Source organism: Thermobia domestica, chromosome 6, assembly GCF_964235325.1.
Source record: "Thermobia domestica chromosome 6, izTheDome1.hap1.1, whole genome shotgun sequence".
In the NCBI taxonomy this organism is placed as follows: domain Eukaryota; kingdom Metazoa; phylum Arthropoda; class Insecta; order Zygentoma; family Lepismatidae; genus Thermobia; species Thermobia domestica.
The window spans coordinates 243,778,264-243,800,301 of NC_137459.1; the positions used below are offsets into that span (position 1 = coordinate 243,778,264).

The 22,038-nt window shown below is 34.7% G+C and overlaps 1 protein-coding gene across 5 annotated transcripts in view; it reads left to right on the plus strand.

Moving 5' to 3' along the window:
- The window catches only part of onecut (homeobox protein onecut), a 588,009-nt gene that overhangs the window by 30,749 nt on the left and 535,222 nt on the right, over positions 1-22,038 (plus strand). The window lies entirely within an intron of this gene.

A 22,038-nucleotide genomic window follows, 5' to 3' on the forward strand; every position in this document is an offset into this window, starting at 1 on the left:
TTTCTTTATTTTGTTTCTTGTTTCATGTTTCTGATTGGAATTCCTATCCAATATTCTCGTGTACTTAATATAATATTCTACTCCTACGAATATTTCCGTCGTTACGTTATGCAGTTTAGCGTCCCATTCAACACCGAGGCTATCTGAGACATAAACCACAACTAAACATGAGATTTGACCAACACGACATCTCATTGGGATTCGAACACAAGTCTCCCTCACCGAAGACCAGTACGCTATCCATTTAACCAACCACGAAGTAGTTACGGTGAAACCATAAACTGAAGTAAAATGCAGTTAGAAGGGGGGGGGGGAGGTAACACAGTTTGAGCCGTTCTGGGACAAATTCATGATAAAGACCAACACATTAGATTTAAACCTCTGAAGGATTTTGGATATTTTTTTTTTAATTTTTGTTAAACAACCAATCACTTTCATACTTCAGCGAAATTCTGTGTAGGGTATTTACTCTTAATTGTCCTGCGGCAATTAAAAAAAAAGAGAGAATAGAAAGAAGAAGAAAAACTGCATGGTATTTGACGGATGCATCGAACAATAGCATACATTGTTTAAGGGTATAATTCGACATAAATTTTCAGAGCTCATACACTCAATATCACAACTAATATCATTGCTGCAGGTAGCTGTCAAACCTCATTATTATTTCTTATTAGGGCATATACTGATCTAGCCATTAGGGTTTTATAAATATATATATTTATATAACATTGAGGTGTTTAAACTGGTAATGATTAAGTAGTCTAAAGCGCGAAGCTTTCAGTTACATAACATAATGCTTGATGTTCAAGGAAGTAACTCTTTGGCTGAAAAACTGTTAAATTTGTTGTACACGTTTTCCCTATATGCTTAATAATTATTGCTTTCCGTTTGTCTGTATTGCATACTTTGATGGCTAAATGGACAAGTTAATGATCACTTCCAAAAGGAAAGTTCGTATATATATATATATATACTACCGGCCAAAAGTATTGCATCACCACCCATATCAGTAGCAAATGAAATGAATGCACATGATTATGAACACAAATAGAGAAAAATTTTTTTGTGACACAAAACGACAAAGGGTAGCACAAAACCAGGTGTTCTGAAAAATGGCGCTATTCTACAGATCAAAAAAAGCGAAAATACTATATAAAGGAATACTCTCCGGGGCCTCCTTCAGTCGCTATCAAAAACAAAAATTTCACTTTGTGGCAATGTAGTGGATGAACTGGAGCCATTAATATAGTTCTACAAATTCATCAAACAGTTACATCAATTGCTACGGTAATATTTGGTGCTAGTGTAAACATCTATCGACTATAATTTCCATCTAAAAAAAATCGATGTAACTATTTGATGAATCAACAGATATACTCTATGGTTATATATTTGCAACGTTGCCACATAATGCAATTCGCGTCTTCAGGTGAGGGCCCGAAAGGTATACAATCATATATATATATCTATATATATCTATATCTATATCTATATCTATCTATCTATCTATCTATCTTTCTATCTATCTATCTATCTATCTATATATATATATATATATATATATATATATATATATATATATATATATATATATATATCGCTTTATTTTCATTTGTAGAATACTGCTCTGTAGTCCGTAGGCGCCATTTTTAGAACACCCGATATATCCATATATGTATGTGTGTATGTATGTATCTATCTATCTGTTATATATATATATATATATATATATATATATATATATATATATATATATATATATAATGTTTTTTTTAAATACAAAATGACTATAAGATAACAATGTTATCGGTGTACAGACCTGGAGTGAACAAAAAAAGAATCGTAAACTAATATTCGATTTTATTCCGTTGCTATCACAATCAAGTTGTTTTGTAGGCTGTAGATATGACATTAGTACACTGTCTGTCCTCTTTATCCTTGTTTCCCTTTCTGAGTATTCCACACATTGAACACCTACTTTCTATGTGCATGTGTAGTTGCGTGCATGAATGAAGATGGAACACATATATTCCGTTACGAAAATGTCGCATGATTTCCTATCAAATGTATTTGATCTGTTTTCCCTTCGTGAACAAGTATAGTTGGGTACACAGTTTAGCAGGGATCCCGTGGTGATAGCTAGATACGTAGATTTGTTTGAAAATATTTTAGTCGCAAATTGACATTATTTTATATGGCAATTCAAATATATATATATATATATATATATATATATATATATATATATATATATATATATATATATATATATATATATATATATATATATATTTATTTATTTATTTAAAGTTTTCTCCTTCATTCATTTTTAGGTACTCACGTATACTAATAAAAAATACACTAATGATATTTTACTCTACAGCAACGAGAAACTGCAGAAAAGTTTTTGATGTTTGAAATTAAATACTTGATAGCCCTCATTTGCAATACTCCTTGCAATTACGGTTTGGGAAGTTCAGAGCACAAGGGGTTCAAGTCCAATTACCAAATTTATATATATATAAAGACATAATGTTTGTACGTTCGGTTTAAATACATGGAAAAGTGAACATTGTTTCTAAACGGAAAAAAAGTATTTTCAGTACTTGGACTTCAGCACTGAAAGGAGTTTTAGTTGGAGATCTTAAATATGAAATATTTCAAAAATTATCAAAAATAAACTTTATGGACATTATGTGGCAAAGACTTATAAGAAGAAACCGGGTGTTAAGCAAAATACTTATTTCTTAATATTGGAAAATTAAATGAAAAATGAAATATTTGACGTCCCACGATTATGCCCTTTAGACTAAGGGAGACGATGATTAAGGCAAGTGAATGATAATGGAATAATTGGTGGAATGATAAAGTGGTAGGAAACGGGAGTATCCCGAGAAAACCCACGGACTCGATGTTGGCCACCACAAACTTACTTGACCGGGGATCAAACCAGGGACTCTACGCACCAGAGGTAAGCACTCTACCATTGAGCCACAGTGCCCACTTCTTAATATTAGAGTATTGATATAAAAAAAACGTTTAAATTGCATTTGGTGACTCCTTGCTTCAATTTAAGCAACATTTATTTGACATACATATTTCATTCTATAATATTCTTTAAATTCCAAATATTGCACATTCTTGAAAATCAGAACTTTAATGAGACAACTACATAAATCAGATTTTTCTTTTTTTAAGAAATGTCTACATCTGTTCCAAGAAAATAATATAAACTTATTTTTGTCCAGGCCAGGTCCATAAGCGTTACTAAGATATTTTACTTCTTCTATATGGAACCCTCCTTCTGAGAATTGAAACAAACATTAAACCTTCACAGTTTCAGTCTGTTCCAATGTTTCTTCTACGGCGCAACCGTATTCTAGGATGAGCATGCTGCCCCTCACCTCCTCTACTTACGCACATGATTAGATTACTTTAATATATGAAGAAAATGTAGCCGCAAGAAATACGAGCGAGGTAAGAGGACTAATAAGAATTTGGACAAATTAACAATAATTGGATAACTGCTCATGTAAAAATGTATCAACTAAATGTTCTTGCGTGCTTCAAATACCCAGATTGCATGCGTTAAGTTACAAAGTTCTTTTTCGTGTTTTTTTTAAATGTCTTCTATGATCGAATACATAATTCGTCAATGTAAAAAAATACATTGCTATCAAGTATAATTGAAATTAATAACTTGTGACGGATTGTGAAAATATACGAGGGTCGATATCATACACATATACACATATCAAGAAGGGTCGATATTTTTATGCGAAGTTGGCAACACTGATGAAGTAGAGCATACACAGGACCATAACCTAGTATTTTGTGTTTGCAACAAAGATAGAATCGTCCCGAGTGGAGTTGCTACGTGTGAGTAGCAGTAAGGTGAAATAGTTACCGTAATACTAAGTCTCGCCAAATGTGAAGTGAGATCTGACATACGATTTCTGAACGCCAAAGGGGAGAATGCGACTGACATTTATCGGGAAATGTGTACCATTTGCGGACCGACAGTAACGAGTAAAAGAAAGATTAGGCAATGGAGCAGAAAATATCGGGAAGGGCGTTTAAATGTTTATGGTGATGAGCGTAGCGCCAGACATAGTGTTCAGACGGACGATCTGGTGGAACGCTGGTAATGAGTAAGTGCGATCCAGTCACCGGTTCACGATAACTGAACTCTCCAAAAAGTGTCAGGAAGTGTCTGCACAAACAGAGCATCGAAGTGTGACTGACAAGCTGGGTTATCACAAACTGTGTGCCAAGTGGATGCCAAAAATGCTGGCTGACGCTCATAAAGAGGAAAGAATAACAACTGCACATAATTTTTTGATCCGTTCGTGGGGTGGGATGGGAGCGATATCTTCTGTACATATTGTACGCCACTGCGAAGACAAAACAGCAGTTAATGCAATGACGGCACTTCGATCCTCCTGAAACGAATAAACTCAAATTAAGACCAGTTAAAAAAATCGTGGTAACTGTGTTTTCGGACCGAAATTATATGATTCTTGTGAAATTCTTGAACCAACACGAACAATTACAGCAGATGTGTATTGACGAACACAGAATAATCTACTACCTACCATCCAAAATTGGTGAATAGGAATGCTACGCTCTGGAATTCTTCTGATCCATGAGAACGCCCGCGCACACACAGCTACTCGTATTGTTGAAATAATTCAAAAATTTCAATAGGAACTATCCAATCATTTCCCTTACAGCCCCGACCTTGCACCCATCATTTATTTATTTTTGTTCGCCTGAAAAATTGGGGTTGCATCGAATCGTTTCAAGGACATTACAGTGCTCAAGACACACTGTTAAAAATACTTTCTTAAATCTGAGAAACCATTTCTTATCTGTGCACCGAGAATATGTTTTCTTAGAAACAAGAGTTTGAAATTCCCATTAATGAAAAATGAAGAAAAGTAGATGAAGTTGTATAAAGCGAAACGAGAAAAGATACGGTTATTTTCCTTATGAATGAGAATTGCCAAATCTCATTTCTAAGAAAATATTGCCTTGGTGCATATATAAGAAATGGTTTCTTAAATTTAAGAAATTGTTTTTAACAGTGCATCAGTTATGGACTGACTGCATTTTCAGGCGGAAGATTTTTATACAGAAGGTATGTGGAAGTTTGTGCCACGCTACTAAAAATGTATGGAGATTCTTGGTGACTATGTCATAAAGTAGCCAAAGTATGTACACTCACGTCCAAAATTATTGTCTCATGTCTATAAATATGTTTTGTAGGAATATAATTTGATAACGAATTCGCCCGGTATTTCTTATAATGTTAGTATGTGTGTAATCGGCAAAGACATGGTGTGGCAAATTTCATGTCAAAACAGCAGCAGTAAATAATAACAATAAAACGAAAACAAAATTTTCTTGTCCATTTAGCAACATTTTGTTTTATTCATTCTAATTTTTGTGTTTATAATCCTTTTCCTATGAAGTTGACCACAAATATACATTTCTCGATTATACACATAATACCAGTTTTAAAAGTACCCTGCAAAGTCACTATCAAATTATATTCTTACAAGACAGTTATAGATATGCGACAATCATTTTGGACATGAGTGTACTTGTATATCAATCACGATATTTTTCTCCTATAATTTTCTTGCTTTTAAATCATAACCATTTTTTACGTACGCCTCGTATTTAATTAAATATGTTTTTAATAATTTATCTACTCATTTAAAAATTACCAATGAAGTCTTTATTCTGGCTGTTGTGGTCAACGTTTTGAAAACTTTTGTGCTGCTTGGTTAAAGTACTGTAAATATTTTTTTTTATTTATTAGAAATGCATGGAAATCATTTAATGTTTCTTTCTTTAAAATTATTCTCGTTCTCTGCTAGCAAATTCCAAGCCTGTGAGCATTATTCATGATTTAATTTCAGTTCCTGTATGCCAATAGTGCCTAACTCACTGTTTATTTTTAAGATATGAAAGCTTACTTGCCTGACTATTTTTCGTGTTTTTAGTGTCCAAAAATCCAGTTACCATTAGGGAAAGTACAGGGTTTCCCAAAAGGAGCACAGAATGTTGATTATTCTAAGTCTCAAATGATATCTGTAGTCGAAGATTTTATGTGGTATCTGGTGTAAATTATGTTTGTCAATTGTTGAAAATAATAGGTCAGTCATAGTTTTCCAGTTATGGTGACATATATACGAGAAGAACGCAAACAGTTTTCCAAAGTTGTGTGCAACACTGACGGGATATGTTCCCAACTTTTTATGGCCAAAATTTAATGAAATATGTATGCGTGTTTGGTCTTTAGCTTCCAAGAAAACGATGTTACCTAGTGTACACCTCATGAAAATATTGTTTTGTTACCAAGTGTCCAGGCCACCTCATTTCGTGCAATTCTTATGTAAATTGACATGATGTGTATAACACAATATACTTCATTCTTTGGGGTAACGGAAATTAAATTCTATGTCAACAATCTACACAGATGATTTTGATCACACTATTAGTAACGTTATTGAAGAGATTATTTCAAAATTTTGGCAAAAGAGAAATTCAAGAGTTTGATGACATGATTCATATTGTAGACACAGACGTCGTGAACATTTGAGTATTATACTTTCCGTGTACTTGTCATCAAACATTGTTTCAAGTAAAGTACCTTGCTTTTGAATATCTCAAATTACTTGCAGTTGAAAAATCAATAGTTCTCTTGAGAAAACGATTGTATTTGGACTAGAAAACCGTAAAAGACTCAAAGATATGAAAAAATGTTAACATGCTTGTTACAACGTTGCTAAAGAACATTTCAAAAATAATTTATCTCCTGCCATATAATTCAACTAAGAGAATTATTCAAAGGGAATGAACGAGTTGTTATGGTTGTTTTGAGCGTTACTGCGTATCCAATTTACATTGTATGGAGGTGCCAATAAAAGCCAGCCTGTATTATCGTATGTCAACTATTTGGATCGAAAACCAGACGCTGACTTACATTCATTCGCCTATGCGTAGCTCAAAAAAGTAATATCTAGTATGGGGCTAATATCTATACTTATAAGAACCTCAATCATTAAGTTCAGATTAGTGCAGACAAATGACTTAGTTGAAAATGACTTAATTTATTAAATAAAACTCGAGACATCAGGTTTTGTTAATTACCCAAAACTTTCACTGTGGCCTTTTGCTGCTTGATGATATAATGACTATTCAACTCAAATTAATTAAATATATTCTCCCTTTCACCAATTAATTTCTGTCATATTACAGTATAGTATTAGTAAATACTATATAATGATGGTATATGATTAACCTCGAAAAGTATAATAAATGTTTTTCATTTTTCCTCCTAAAACTGGTATTTGTTGACGTTATAATACACGAAGTGGGTAATGTGCGATAAGTACCGGTACATTGTGTCTTACTGCCGCTATTTCTTGTTTTCAAGACCAGAGTTCTCTGTCCCGTAATTCACGTAGCTTCCCAATTATCAGCACCAGAACATCGCATTTAACGGGAAATCGATCACAAATTAATGCACGAGAAGTTCCTATCGCATACACACAAGCACTTTGATTTCATTCATAAGAAAAATCCTTCAGTTTTATGTTCCACGATTATGTCCTTCAGGAAAAAAAAAACTTTTGATTAACGAAAATGAATGATGATATAATTAATGGAATGAGAATGTGAGAGTAAATAGGAGAACCTCGAAAAAATCCATGGACACAATGTTGTCCACCGCAAACTCACTTGGCCTGGGATCGAACCAGGGATACTTAACACCAGAAGGGAACACTCCATCACTAATTCATTGTGCTCTCTTCATTCATAAGAATAAAAATTTACATATACGATAAATGTAAGAAATTGTAATGTTCTTGTTCCTATTATTTCTATATTGTCTAATTATCACTGTCCAATTTCTTAGATATTACGCGTATGTGGCGATAAATAGAGTAACAACGTGACATTGGACATTTAATAATACGATCAGAGCATTAAGAAGCCCCTAACTTTCCTTCGAGTATACCACTGCTCATACACAAGGCGGTGTCAATATTTCTCATGACAAAATAGGATGCTCTCAGGCGCGCCCCTTCCATAATACCAGAACATACAAAGGTCACGTGCATAAACATTCTGACGTATGGTAAAAACCTATTCAGTTTTGAATTCGTGAACGTGGAAAACCACAACATAACTCACTAAATCCTAATGCATGAGGTAAAAATGATGTGTTGATGTAAATAGCGCAATCATAATTTTTGGCACAGAAAATAAGTTGTGCTCATTATACAATTCAGACGAATTTGTTTTTATTAAATACACGCTTCATTAATACTATGAAAATATTAATTTCCTTACTGAAAAAAAAATCTAGAAAACTTGGCGTTTTGATTTGAATAAGTTTCAATTGGACGATGCTCTTGGAAATTTTCATAATGCTCTTGTTTACATTCACTATGTATATAAACAACTATATATTTTACATATGAGCCAAATTTTGTTTGAGTCGAACAAGAAAGTTTTAACATTATTATTGTAAATATATATTTAAAACAATGTATTAAGAAGAGTTACTTTTGAATTTACGTGTTCGAAACTCAATATGCTTTGAAACAGTGTAATGTAGATACATATAGCTACAGGACGTAAATAAACATATATTACGTATTTATATCTACCAGTAATGATATCAGTTACGCAATCTTTCAGCTCGTTACAGTGTTCGTAATTGAGCGCAGAAAGTTTGATTTAATAGAACGCCAACATAAATCGATATCATGTTATATCATGCCAGAATGTATCTTAATTGTGTCAATGTCACTAGTTATAGATAATCGTCGCCCAATCCAATGAAAATAGTTACATTTTGATATTATCTCTTTCCTCGCGGAAAAACTTTTGCTTGCAGTATTTCATGGGCAGTTCAATAATTAAAATTTCTTTGAACATGTTTTGTTGGTACTCTAAAATTATGTGTTATCATTGGCATTTATAACACTCCTCTTATATTATTAGACCGATTTTAATGCAATCCAGTGCATATATATACAGGGTGGTACAGTAATGTTGGACAGCCCTGAATAAATCGGAAACCAGAAGAGATATTAGCAAGAGTGTGGTGGATCCAGATACTTGTGGAAGGGGGACGTCTTTTGAGGTACCACACAATGTTACCAGGTCAACAGTGTTGCCAGCTCAGTACAAAGTTGTATTTTTTAAATAAAACATATAGAAGTTTATGCCATCAAAAGAATTAGTACAGAATGTGAATACCAACAAGCGAAAGCGCATCTGTCAGTGTTGCCAAATAAGGAAGTTATAAAGCTTCAAAGAACAAGAAATTAAAGTGTCCGTAGGGCAAAACTAGCAAAAAGGCAAGAAAAATAATACTACGGAATGAAAAAGAGTAACAGAAAGAGTAAACCAAAGAACGCACAGCATCCAGTGAGTAACAGGGTTGCCACAGCAAAGGGGGGAAAATTGAAAATTTTGCAGTTGCTATAGGAGGAAAAGTGCCCATATGACATAATGCTGGAAACACCATAGAAAGTCTATGTAAGAGTCAGGAATCCTAATCGCGTTTGTTCGAAAGCGATATCTCTAACCGTTTTCGAGATACACCAAAGGTGTGCGGGGTTTGCAACACTGCATAATTGATTTGACGATTAGACCCGTGTAGTTCTTACATTTTGTTGGGCGTATCATTTTCATTACTCGTTCCTGTAGTTTGGAGGGCGAGGGAATTATTATGCAGTGTTGCAAACTCTGTGTTGTGTTGTGAATTATTGTGTTGGTTACCACTTTAAGAAGATGTAATATTTAGCTCTTACGTATTTTCACAATGGCGAGAGTAATAATACTATATGCACGTGTTCATATTAGCACTAAACGTCATTTGCGACCAAAGAAAAATATTCCTAATTTGATTCCATTCGATTCAGTGTGAATCCACCTAAGTTGGATGCACTTTTTCTGTAATAAGATGTAACTTTAAAAGAACTATTAAAATATTGAATATAAATAATTACATTCTTCTCGACCCATCATAATATACAACGTGTAGTGGTTTACTGCTCAAATATAAACCTCCTTCTAAAATTACTCTCTAAACGGTTTATTGTAACATTAGTTTTGCAGTAAAATCAACTCTAACAGGTCGTACACTATGGCGTAATTCATATTGTGTGTTTTGAGTATGATCATCATCATAGATATTCTTGCCATTATTGACAGGTCACTTGCCGCAACTGAGAAGCTTCTATGCTCCACGGTCTTCTGCTAGTCTCTTCGTCTTCACGTACATTTTTTTTTCTGATTTTATATCGTCCATTAATTGTAGTCTCCTTCGCCCCTCCCTCTCTTTCCTGCCACTATACCCTCTAGCACGACTCCCATGACACAGTTCCTTCTTAGCCAAAAACTGTTCTTTTCTCCTCCACCATTTCTAACACCCTCTTATTCGTTTTCCGCTTTGTGTATAAGAACAGAAATTTATATTTTGTTTTCTTTCAAATGCTTACGTGTAGTATATAAACTCAGAAAAATATGATAAATATGTGTTACTACGAACGGAATAAAATGTATGGGCCAGTGCATTGAATTTTCCATTTTTTAAATCTAAATTATGTTATGCTGCAGTTATTAGTGACACATTTTCTTATGAGATACAAACAAAATATATGTTTTCATAAGGGGTTCTCATAAAAATTTACCAAAAGATACGTCACTTCTTGAAGTAACCACCCCTTGTGGGTTTTTCCATAAGAAAATACTTATTCCATATATTAGAGTTATTAACGAAATATGATGTTTATTTGTAAAATATTAACATAATCACATAAATCGCAAGAGTAAACTACCTCTTGTGGATATTTTCGTCAGAAGTAATATGCCCAACATAATAGATTAATTAATGAAATATTTATTTATGAAATGGACAAAATTGCCTGAGTATTTGTAGAAAAACATTGCCCAAAATGAAACTCACCTCTAAGAGTGAAATCCTTATGGGATTTTTTCATAAGAAGTGACATATCCTGTATTGTAGTGATATCAATGGAACATTTTTGAGGAAATTTTCCAAGAATCAACAGTAAGCAATAAAGTATCTCTGGTAGACTTTTCCCACAAAAATGACTTCTACTACAGTATAGGGTTGTTAATGACATAATGATATATAAAATACTAGTAAAATTATTTGAGCCGATATCAGGATAAAAATCAACCTTTTTATTTTCACCCTCCAGTAAACCACCCTTATATTTGCGCGGGGGGGGGGGACAGGAAGGCAATTTGATAATTCCTAAAGAATCTTACGAAGAACTTAATTTTAAAATTTAGTGCGGATACGGCGAACGGCATGCCCTCCAGGCAAGTATACATACATAGGGAGGAGTGAATGCACGGACAAATATTCAGAAACCACTTTTTCGCTATGTAGGAGCCATGTGATGTGTAAATCTGTTGAAATCTTGAATTCGATCTTTTCTACGATCACCATATTTTCTTCATTCCTATCGTCGCTCGAAAGGAGACGATAATTTACAAGCATATTTTACATTTATTGGTTACAAGGCATTTAGGATATCATACTTAACATAAACAACAATTTAGATGAAACAGTAAGTCATATGGAGACATTTTTGGTCAATTACAAGCAAGAAACTATTAACTTTATTCAATTTCGACAAATCAGAAGCAACTATTTGCTGTCATTTTGAGCTGTAATAAATAAACAAGGGAGCGCTATCTTCATCTAGATATATTATATATATATATATATATATATATATATATATAGAGTATGAGTTAACATTAGTGTTTTGAAGTCGAAACCAACTATATTAATTTGTATTAGATCTGTTTGATCCGAAAGGAGCCTTTCCCAAATTCATTGGCTTGCAAACCCTCAAATGTGGGGGCAAGAAAATACTTTTTTGTGGATTTTACATTCATAATAATGACTTTCAGGGATTTTGTCGGGAGGGGAGGCTATTTGCTTGTATGTGTTATTTTAGTCATTTAAAGTACGATCACGTGTCATAAGTTGACAATTTATCCAGTGTAAATTTGTAACTCAAGCTGGATTAGCACGTAAATTTCCATCAAAGCTTAACCACTATACATTGTATAGTGTGGTGAGTTGAGATAGAATCATTTCTTCAAAATGGAAAATTAAATGAAATCTTTGAGTTTTACGTCCCACGGTTATGCCGGTGAGGCTAAAGGAGACGGTGATGATGAGTAATGAATGAAAAAGGGTGGAATGAAGAATAAAGTGGGATGAAACGGAAGAACCCCGAGGAAACCCATGCACACGGTGTTTGTCCACCACAAAGTTCATTTGGCGGGGGCTGGGATCGAACCCAGGACCCCAAGCACCAGAGGTCACTTCTTCAAGTTCAATATTTTAACACTCCTTAGTAAGATACCTTTTAAGTTTCTATTACAGAAAAAAGTGCATGCAACTCACATGGATTCGTAATGAATCGAACGAAATCGAATTGAACCTAACAGTTCCATATGGAAACAAATGACGCGTCTATCTTAAGTATTCTTACCGATAACCATCAATAGTCGCATCTGACGCATAAGAACATGATTTTTCTCCATGGTTGCAAATGACGTGGCCGCAAATATCGGTACACCCGTCTAAGTAGTTTTGACAATTACACTTGTGATTATTTTAGGGGCTCCTTGGACATGTGTCCGATCAAGCTTCACATGTGTTACCAATATTTTTGAATTACTACTCTCACTTCCACCCCTACGTCGTGGGTACTGTAAATTTTCCCGGAAGAAATCTGAAAACACCACTGATTACACTGACCGACAATTTATAGTATTGTAGTATCAAAGTAGCAGAGTGTATTCTTGACATTATTTGCTTAGATCATAGATATAAATGTGTGGTATCATTCTTTTCTGAATTTGAGCACCTTCGTGGCTAAGCGGTTAGCGTACACGTCTTTGGCGTGAGAGACCCGGGTTCGATTCCCGGCGAGAGTTCATGTGGTTCGGATTCCACGTTAATCAGTCGGCCCCGTGTTATATAGGCTCGCTGCTGAAAGGGACGTTAAACTCAACAACACTTTTCTGAAATTATCCAATTTTAATATGATGTGTCAAATCCGTACGTATATATATATATATATATATGAAAAAAACTAAGAAATGACTCGGAAGTCACAGTTTTACGAAACATTTTTGACCGGTAAGTTTATTTCATGGAAACAAACTTTAAAGAACCTAATCAGTATTACTAGTGTGTTTCATACATCAAATGCGAGACCAGAACTTCGCCGAAGGGAGGGAACGTTTTATGCTATAGGAACAAGGCTTGCGAATCTCATCCCCTCCTTTAGTATATCTTCTCCCTCTCTCTCTCTCTCCCGCTCTCTCTATGTATATATGTATATGCGCTGTGATCATTTCTAAAAGTTAGGTTTTGCGTATATTTAATGTGAACTGCATTATTCCCTCTTTGTGCGGCATTCTATATCTTCCTTAATTAAGGTAACATCTTAGTATTTGATCGCGTGACTACGCGAAAGCACTGCGGAAAACATGAAGTAGAATAGCTGGCAATCTCGGAAAGCGAACATGTATATACGAAGTGAATACATTTACATGTACCACTTTTGTAAATAATCCGTTGGTTATCTTATGTATGACAATGAGTAATTTTTTATTGATTGAAATTCACGGAGGGATTTTCTCCGATTATGTCCTTCTCTCGTTCAAAGTATCGGTTCTTGGAGTTAACTGGTATAATATTTATACAAACAAGATATTTAATTCATCAGATATATTCTACTTTTTTAAAAAAAAATGAACCGAAAGAAATAGATTTCTTTCAAAATTGATAAATGCTTTTTAAAGTTTAATATTGTCGATTATACTTTGAAAACTTGATAAGGACAAGTAAGTAATCATAAAATATTCTGTGCAATGATAAACAGAGATGAAAGGAAAATATCGAAATTACACTCACGCTATGGGGTTTTGTGACAAACCCTTCATGACACGGCACGGATTTGAACTTGCGAAATTCAAATATGCTGGTCTTCTGTAAGGCCAGCTACACATTGACTGAAAGACAGGACAACCGAGGCAAGTACAGTATTATGAACAGTGCAATACGGTGCAACGACATTGCGCAAATTTTTCTAAGGATTAGATCGTTGATAATCTCTGTAATCTATGACTTATTAACGAGAAGCAGAAAGTGCTGAAATTGCGCAAATTTTCGCCGTGATGTTGCCAACAACACGATTAAGGGAATTATGTGAAATTTTGCATAGAAACAAAATGTATAAGCGCCATTCCTTTGTTAGATATACTTGTATTGCATTCTAATATTTACAAAGCAAAATGTATATTTACAGAATATTTCACGTTTACAGCTTCAATCCTTGAAATTTAAATCCTACAGATTTTCAAAACTAACCTTCCAATTTTGAAATTTCATGTCTTATAATTTTATTTGGCTTTTCGTTCAACTGTTCAGTAGCTTGTCGCTTACGATAATAATATATAACAAATCTTTCTCATAGTAACTAAGATGCAAACACAAATACAGTAAAACCTGTCTTCAACGGACTCTTTATTAAACAGAAACTTACTTTAAACGGAAATATTTCGCAGTCGCAGTCTTTAGACATCCAATTGAGAGATTACATTTATTTTTAGCAGAACAGACAATGATGTGCAAACCGCAGCAAACCCGACGAATATATATGCTTTAGTTAAGAATTATACGGAAAGTCTGAAAGAAGAAGAGGAGGTGGAGGAAGAAGAAACAATTCATTTAGTTGGAAGAAGAGTGTTGGCTAAAGACTTACCAAGATTGTGTCAAAAGTTTAAAGGGACTGCAACATATGCCTAACTTCGAAATGACACTGATATGCTTAATGTAGTTTCTCTGTCTAAAATCTCTGTGGAAAGTTGAGCAGACAAGCAGCCATGTATACAGAAAACCTTCTCCTTCACTATTGAAAAATTAAGTTAACGTGTGTACAATGTTTCTTTATGTTCATTGCAAGTTTTGCGTGTATTAATGCATAGTAGAAATAAACACTATCAACCGGTTAGCGTACGCGCTTTTGGCGTGGGAGACCCGGGTTCGATGTCAGCCGGGAGCTCATGTGTTTCGCATTCCACGTTAATCAGTAGGTTCCCTCTCATATAGCCTCGCTGCTGAAAGGGAAGTTAAACTTCAAATCAACAACAAATACTGTAAATTGACCAAGGTACGTATAGCATCTTATTTTATTTCAGATGTCCCTCATATGCATGCACGTGTTTTTTTTTTTTTTTTTGCATAGTTCTACCTTCGTTAACTGGAAACCTATCTTTAACGGAAATTTTTGCGATTCCCGTTCGATTCCGCTAAAGACAGATTTTACTGTATAAGAATCATTTATAGAAAGGTTAAAGGAGAGTTACTAACATACGTGGTAGACACATTTGAAATATGTAATCAAATGATTGTTTGTGATTGGCCAAAACTGGAAAATGTAAACAAATTTTTATCTCTGATTGGTCGAACGTCTGCCCAAGATATTTAAAGGGAAGTTCTTAAAAATATATATATATATATATTTTGTTTATTTTATATAATTTTGTTTTCCTTACAGTTTTCCAATAACCATTTCCTGTCAATAACTATTTTCTTACAGTTTTAATCTTAAGGCAACCTTACAGTTAGACATGATACAGAAAATTATTGTGGGGCCGCGGTGGCTCAGTGGTAGAGCGTTCACTTCTGGTGCGTGGAGTCCTTTGTTCGATCCCCGCTCATGACAAGTGAACTTTGTGGTGGATAAATACCGTGTGCGTGTATTTTCTCGGGGTTCTCCCGTTTCCTCCCACTTTCTTCATTCCACTATTTCATTCATTTCTCATCATCACCATCTCCTTTAGCCTAGCTAGCAGAAGAGTGTGACATAAAACTGAAAGAAAGAAATTATTGACTGGGACATGTTCCCCCTTTCCCCTTTCTAACGACGCCCCTACGCATTGTAACACATATAATAGCGATAACTGAAAATGCTATTGTCATCCATTACTTTGTATCTTTCCCTAAAGCAACTTGCGTTTTGGTGACTGCTTTTATTAGTAGAAATGCTTATGGTAATGATGACAACGTTGCACAACATTTTTTGAGAATTTTCCAATTTTGTTGCCTGCTCATTAAGGCTTGCGCAATTTCAGTGTACCCGTGCAATAAAGCCTTGTACGAGTACCACACATTCACTCGAACTTGTGCTAGACAAATGCCTGGGCAAATTTTAAACCGCGGAAAGTAAGCAGGCAAAAATATTAAATTAAAACTGTGGGAACTTTGTGCTTCAAGCAGTATGATACGCGTAAATTTGTCATTCACATGCATCTACTGAACACAGATGATGAAGGGGTTGTGGAGGAAGAAAAGAAATTACGTAAAACGTAGGCGAATCAGCTGATTTTGATTGGCGGTTTGATAATGGGGTAAACCTACCGCTTTCAGGAGCGACAAAGGGTTTTTGCTTAGTCTTTACTTTGGGAAAAGTCAATCAAAGGTTAATTCGGAATTAAGATTCTTTCCCAAGGTAGAGAAAACAAACTAACAATTTTTCTTAATAATTTCTGTGAAATGCAATGAATCTATCGCTTTAGAATGCGAGAGAGAAATTTGTCTGAATATCAGTCAGATGGGGAAATGTAACTCAAATGTTAGGCTAATGATTTTGCCTAATGACTTGCATGAAATGGAGTTAATGTACTTCTTTCGGATACGAAGAAGCAAGTTGGTTATGTTTCGGAATCTTATTTTATAGAGTCCCAGTAAATTGGAACTTGCGTAGGATGTATGCTGATACGAAACGTTTGTCAGTATTTCAGATGTGGAAAGAACGATTACTTCTGATAACACAGCATGCCAGACTCGCGGCCCATGGGTTGCATATGGCCTGTTACTGTTTTGACTGTTTTCTGTGCCCTTTAGTTCATCCCGGGAAAATAACATATATATATATATATATATATATATATATATATATATATATATATATATATATATATATATATATATATATATATATTGTCTGTGTACTTGTTAGAAGCCCGCATATACCGATCATATGCGATTTCCATGTTCAGTAGCACATAACAACTTTCCTAACCTATGAAAAGGAACAAATCTCCAGCGAGAACTGGCCTCTGTTCTGAAAATCACTATTGCATATCTCCAGACATCCAAATGCTGGTTACAGGAAAGAGGTACCAGATATCCATCTTCTAGGAGAATTACCTCATATTCCTTCTATTCCTTTTAAAGAACAACACTATTAGATAAGATTTTATGTATTTACTCAGTTTTCAAATATCGTATCATCAAGTACGAAAATGTTTCATTTCCTTTCTTTCGGTCGACACTATTGTACGCTGATGACTAATTGGAGCGCTTGAGATCTTTTGACATTTCTTTTCTAGTACATATAATATATATTATATACTACATTACATATAATGTTCTGTATAATACGAAGGTCGTATCGTTATCGAGATCTTTTAATTCACACTGAATTGTATAGTAACTCCATGTTCTTCTCTCTAGTGGATTATACGTATAGTGAGTGACCTAATTTCTAAGGAAATAGAGTTATGTTAAATGTTGTTATTCACCATTTCTTTCTCTACTACAGGAATACACATCACGCTTCTGATTGCGCGGGAACAGCTGTGGGTTCATGTGCTGTGCGTTTAGGTTGGAACATTGCACAGCGCATGTTTACGTTCTTTCCTGATTCGATTAGTTTGGGATCCAACCGCGAAAGTACATGCATATCGTTCAGCGTTACCAGCGCTTGTTCCGTCTCTTTTCTTTCTCTCTCTCTCTCTCTCTCGTCTCTTCTCTCTCTGTACCGTAACGCACACACAAACATACCCACACCACACATACATATATACACACGTTCTCTCTTTCTCGTCCATCGTTCCCCTTTTTCTTCTTTTTTTCCCTTGCTTCAGTGTTTTTGACATTTTATGTAGCTGACGTGATGCTATGGACGATTGGATATAAAACATTACGCTGCCGGACTGCAGTGGTTAAATTCGTAGCATCCTAAGTTTCAAAATGTTAAGAATAAAACTTGACGTATGAACTTGCTTTGGCAAAATTATTTCACTTTTCTTTTAAGGTCACACACACACACAATTTTGAAAGGTAGGAGAGAGTATTTAGGGTACAGTAGTCATACTTCACGTATAGACACGCTATAATGTATAGACATTTTGACACGTTATGGATGTGCAGGATATTATTCTTTTTTTACGTCGATACGTGTACTTGTTGTTGAAACATGCAGCTAAAAGTTCAAAATAAAAAATAATAATAATAATAAAAACTTTTATACGTATATATTAGTCCGAATATAATTTGTTGAATATCTTGGTACTGAACACTGCTTTGAATTCCTCAGGTACTTTCTGAAATGATCCATAATTATGACAAAGTAATCTGTAAATTTATTATGAAATGAACTGGAATTTCTAATTTTCGTCCGTCAGTTATTCCCTTTTGACTAAATGAGATGTATGATTAATGGAAGAGTATGAGTATAAAGTAATTGATGGCGTGAAAATATGGGAGAAAACAAGAAACCCCTTAAATACCCACTGGCACGCTGCTGTCCCGAAACTCAATATCACTTAGTATAGAAGTTTAAGTTAGAATACATACCCTCATTTAACATTGTTACCGTAGTCTTTCTGAACTTAAACGTAAGAAATGAGGAACGAGAACTCCTTACCTTGACCCGATGTTTTATTCCTTTATAGGAAGACGAATGAGCTCCCTTGTGGCTATATGGTTAGAATACGCGCTTTCGGCGTAGACCTAAAGATAAAAGCTTCAGTAGTTGATTATTAGTGTCAAATGAACGATGGGAACCAGTATGTATAGGAGATAATAGGGCATTTGCTGCAACATATGGATGAAGTCGTTTCATTAGAATTCGTTCGAACGTTTTCCCGAAACCATTGGTGAGACTGATAGGTCGGTAAGGTGCCACTAACAATGGATTTTTTTAAGTTTTTAGAATACTACGATTTTTGCAAGTTTCCACTGGCTGAAAAGAGAGTACTTAACCATTACTACATTCCAGTGGCGGCTCGTGGAATAGGGTGGGCCATATATATATATATATATATATATATATATATATATATATATATATATATATACACAGTGGCGGATCCAGGATATGATCAAGGGAGGGGCTAAACCATAATTTGCTGTTTTATCCAGTGTAAAGCAGAATTGAAGCCCATTTTATTCAGTGTAAACTTGAGCGTCAAGGGGGGGCTATAGCCCCTTAGCCCCCCTTGGATCCGCCCTTGTGTATATATATATATATACTCTGCTCTTCCATGCTTAAGGCTGGAGAATTTCTGGATCATTTTTGTGTTGAATTTCTTTATTGTGATAGACAACATTGTTAGTGTATTGAGTCTGTCTTGGCTCATCGAATTCCTTAGACAAGTCTTCACCCTTTTTTAATGTACTAAAACAACGTTATGATTCTGCTGTAGCAACAGGCGTTGTTAACACTATGCTCACTAATTTTGACACCTCAGAAAATGTATCTCTTAGGTCATTGTCACGCAGGGATAGTAATAAATCTTGGGTGTTATTAATTGCGCAAAGAATATAATTGTTGTATGCGCCCGATAGTTCGGATTTGAGCTTTTCTTTGTTCAGCATCGGATAGGAACAGTATACAACTGTTAAGTCATTTTCCTGCAAGGACTGTTTTGGAAAAGTTCTGAGGATTCACTACTGAAAACGCGCGTAATATTTTCTAACAACACGCTTACTTTATTTATTTCCACAAGCACATGAAAACACAGTGGAAGGGGGGGGGGTAAGACAAAAGATAATAAGAAGATACACATCTAAACTGAGGGATGGACACGTGGTTGATTTTGGATCGTTTCAGCAGAAGTAAGACAAGAAAGCAAGGTCAAGGGACAAATAAGTGAAAGTGCGGAATAACCTCTCCTCTACAGAAAAGGCGAATTTTGGCAACAGGCAAGCTTCAACCTTTTCGTTCGGAAAGGGCGGGTGCAATCGTGTGGATGAGGGCCTACGATTCTTGGCCCATACTACCTACATTCAAGCTGGGTTTTCACGTTGTTCGCCACACGAGTCTCTAAGTCCATACTGAAACTGCTAGGCCCTTTTTTCCCTTTATTTTATACTGACGGCGTGAATAGCGTGCCCATAAGCGTAAGTAGTACATGGTAAAAACTGATTTGAAGGAGTCAACTAATGTTTTTGATTCAGAGGGAGATTATAGCAACAATACTAGCAGGATAACTTAAGATAGATACATTTTTCTACATTAATACAAAAACAATGGGAAGGCCGGGCCCCTTATGACGGGCCGCCTCTGCTACATTCAATTTGTAGTTTTGTTTATCCATGTCATGTTACAAATGATTACTTAGACGAGCTTCCTTTGTCTACTGTTCCTGCTCATTCATTCTCTTTCATTTTGGTACCTTTATTTCTACCCCGTTTTTCCTACTTTCTTCTTCTTTTATTCTGTTTTAGGCTTCCACCTACCTTCAGAATTCTATTAGTCACAGTCACTTAATCAAAATACTCCCAATACAGCAAACAGATTGGTCTACCCAAACTGGGATGTAACAAATTATTGTTACTTTCGAGTGACGGTAGGAGAGAAACAAGTATGATAATCTTGAGAATATATTGGATTCGAAAATTTCAACGGATTTACTCTTTTCATGACCCCTACATGAGAAAACATGCGTTTTGTTTGTCCCTCCATCCATTTGTTTTTCCAGATGTAAATTGTTCTCATGGTTAGAAGCCATACCGTTCAAAATGTCTAGGCGAAATTTAAACCTAATGTTTTTATCATTTTCTAAGTTTTTTTTCTCGAATTCTCTTCTTATTTCCAAGAATAAGGATAGTTAACCTAAAGATGGGAATCAAAATTAACGATTTCACCAAAAGGGCTGTAATGATTTTGTTTTACATCCTACAGACACATATTTCATTAACAACCTTAATCTGTGATGCAAACTATTTCTCAAGAAAAAATTCTAAAGGGGTAGTTTACTCATGGGTTTAATTCCTTTCGGACATTTTTTTTTTCAGTAAATGACATAAGGGATATCGTTCATATTCGATTAACAACCTGACAATATGGCATAATTCAGTTGCCCTGGAAAAATACGAAAGGGGTAGTTTACTCTTAGGAGTGGGATTCTCTCGGAAGGTTTTCTAAAAAAAAAAAAAAAAAAAAAAAAAAAAAAAAAAAAAAAAAAAAAAAAAAAACAATGTTCATATTTCATAACTTAATATTTCATTAATAATCTTACAATGTGGCATAAATCATTTGTCCTGAAAAATATGCATAAAGGGTAGTTTATTTTTGGGAGTGAATTCCTCCCATAAGATTTTCTCAGAAACGACTCAGGCAATTTTGTTTAAATTTCGTAACTAAATATTTCATTAATAACCCTATTCAGAAGGGCAGTTTAGTTTCGGAGGTTGTTTTTAAGGAGAAAAAATCTTTAAAATTTTGTGCGTATTTCACAAATAAATGTTGTTTGGAAACGGAATCGGTTTCCGGATAACAACGAAACACTATTCTGGTCAGAAATAGAACCAATTTTGAAAAAATATGGAACCAGCTTTGAAGAAAACCGAAACCGGATCCGGTGAAAAACCTAACCGGTTTTGGAGAAAACCGATAACCAGTTTCGGTAAAAACCGAACCTGTTTTCCGACGAAAACCAGTTATTTAACTTTGAAGAACCGGTTTCGGTTTTCCAAAAACCGAAAATCCGTTTTTTGTTCCCACCACTAGTTTTCACTGTTCTCGAATATTCGTGTTTCTGTCGTACTTGGTTAAATAGAAAGATATATAAGACTTCTTAGACTTCGTTGTGCTACATAACATGATTTAGTTTAAAAAATTAGAATTAAAAAGTTCATTGTGGAGGTCCATAACT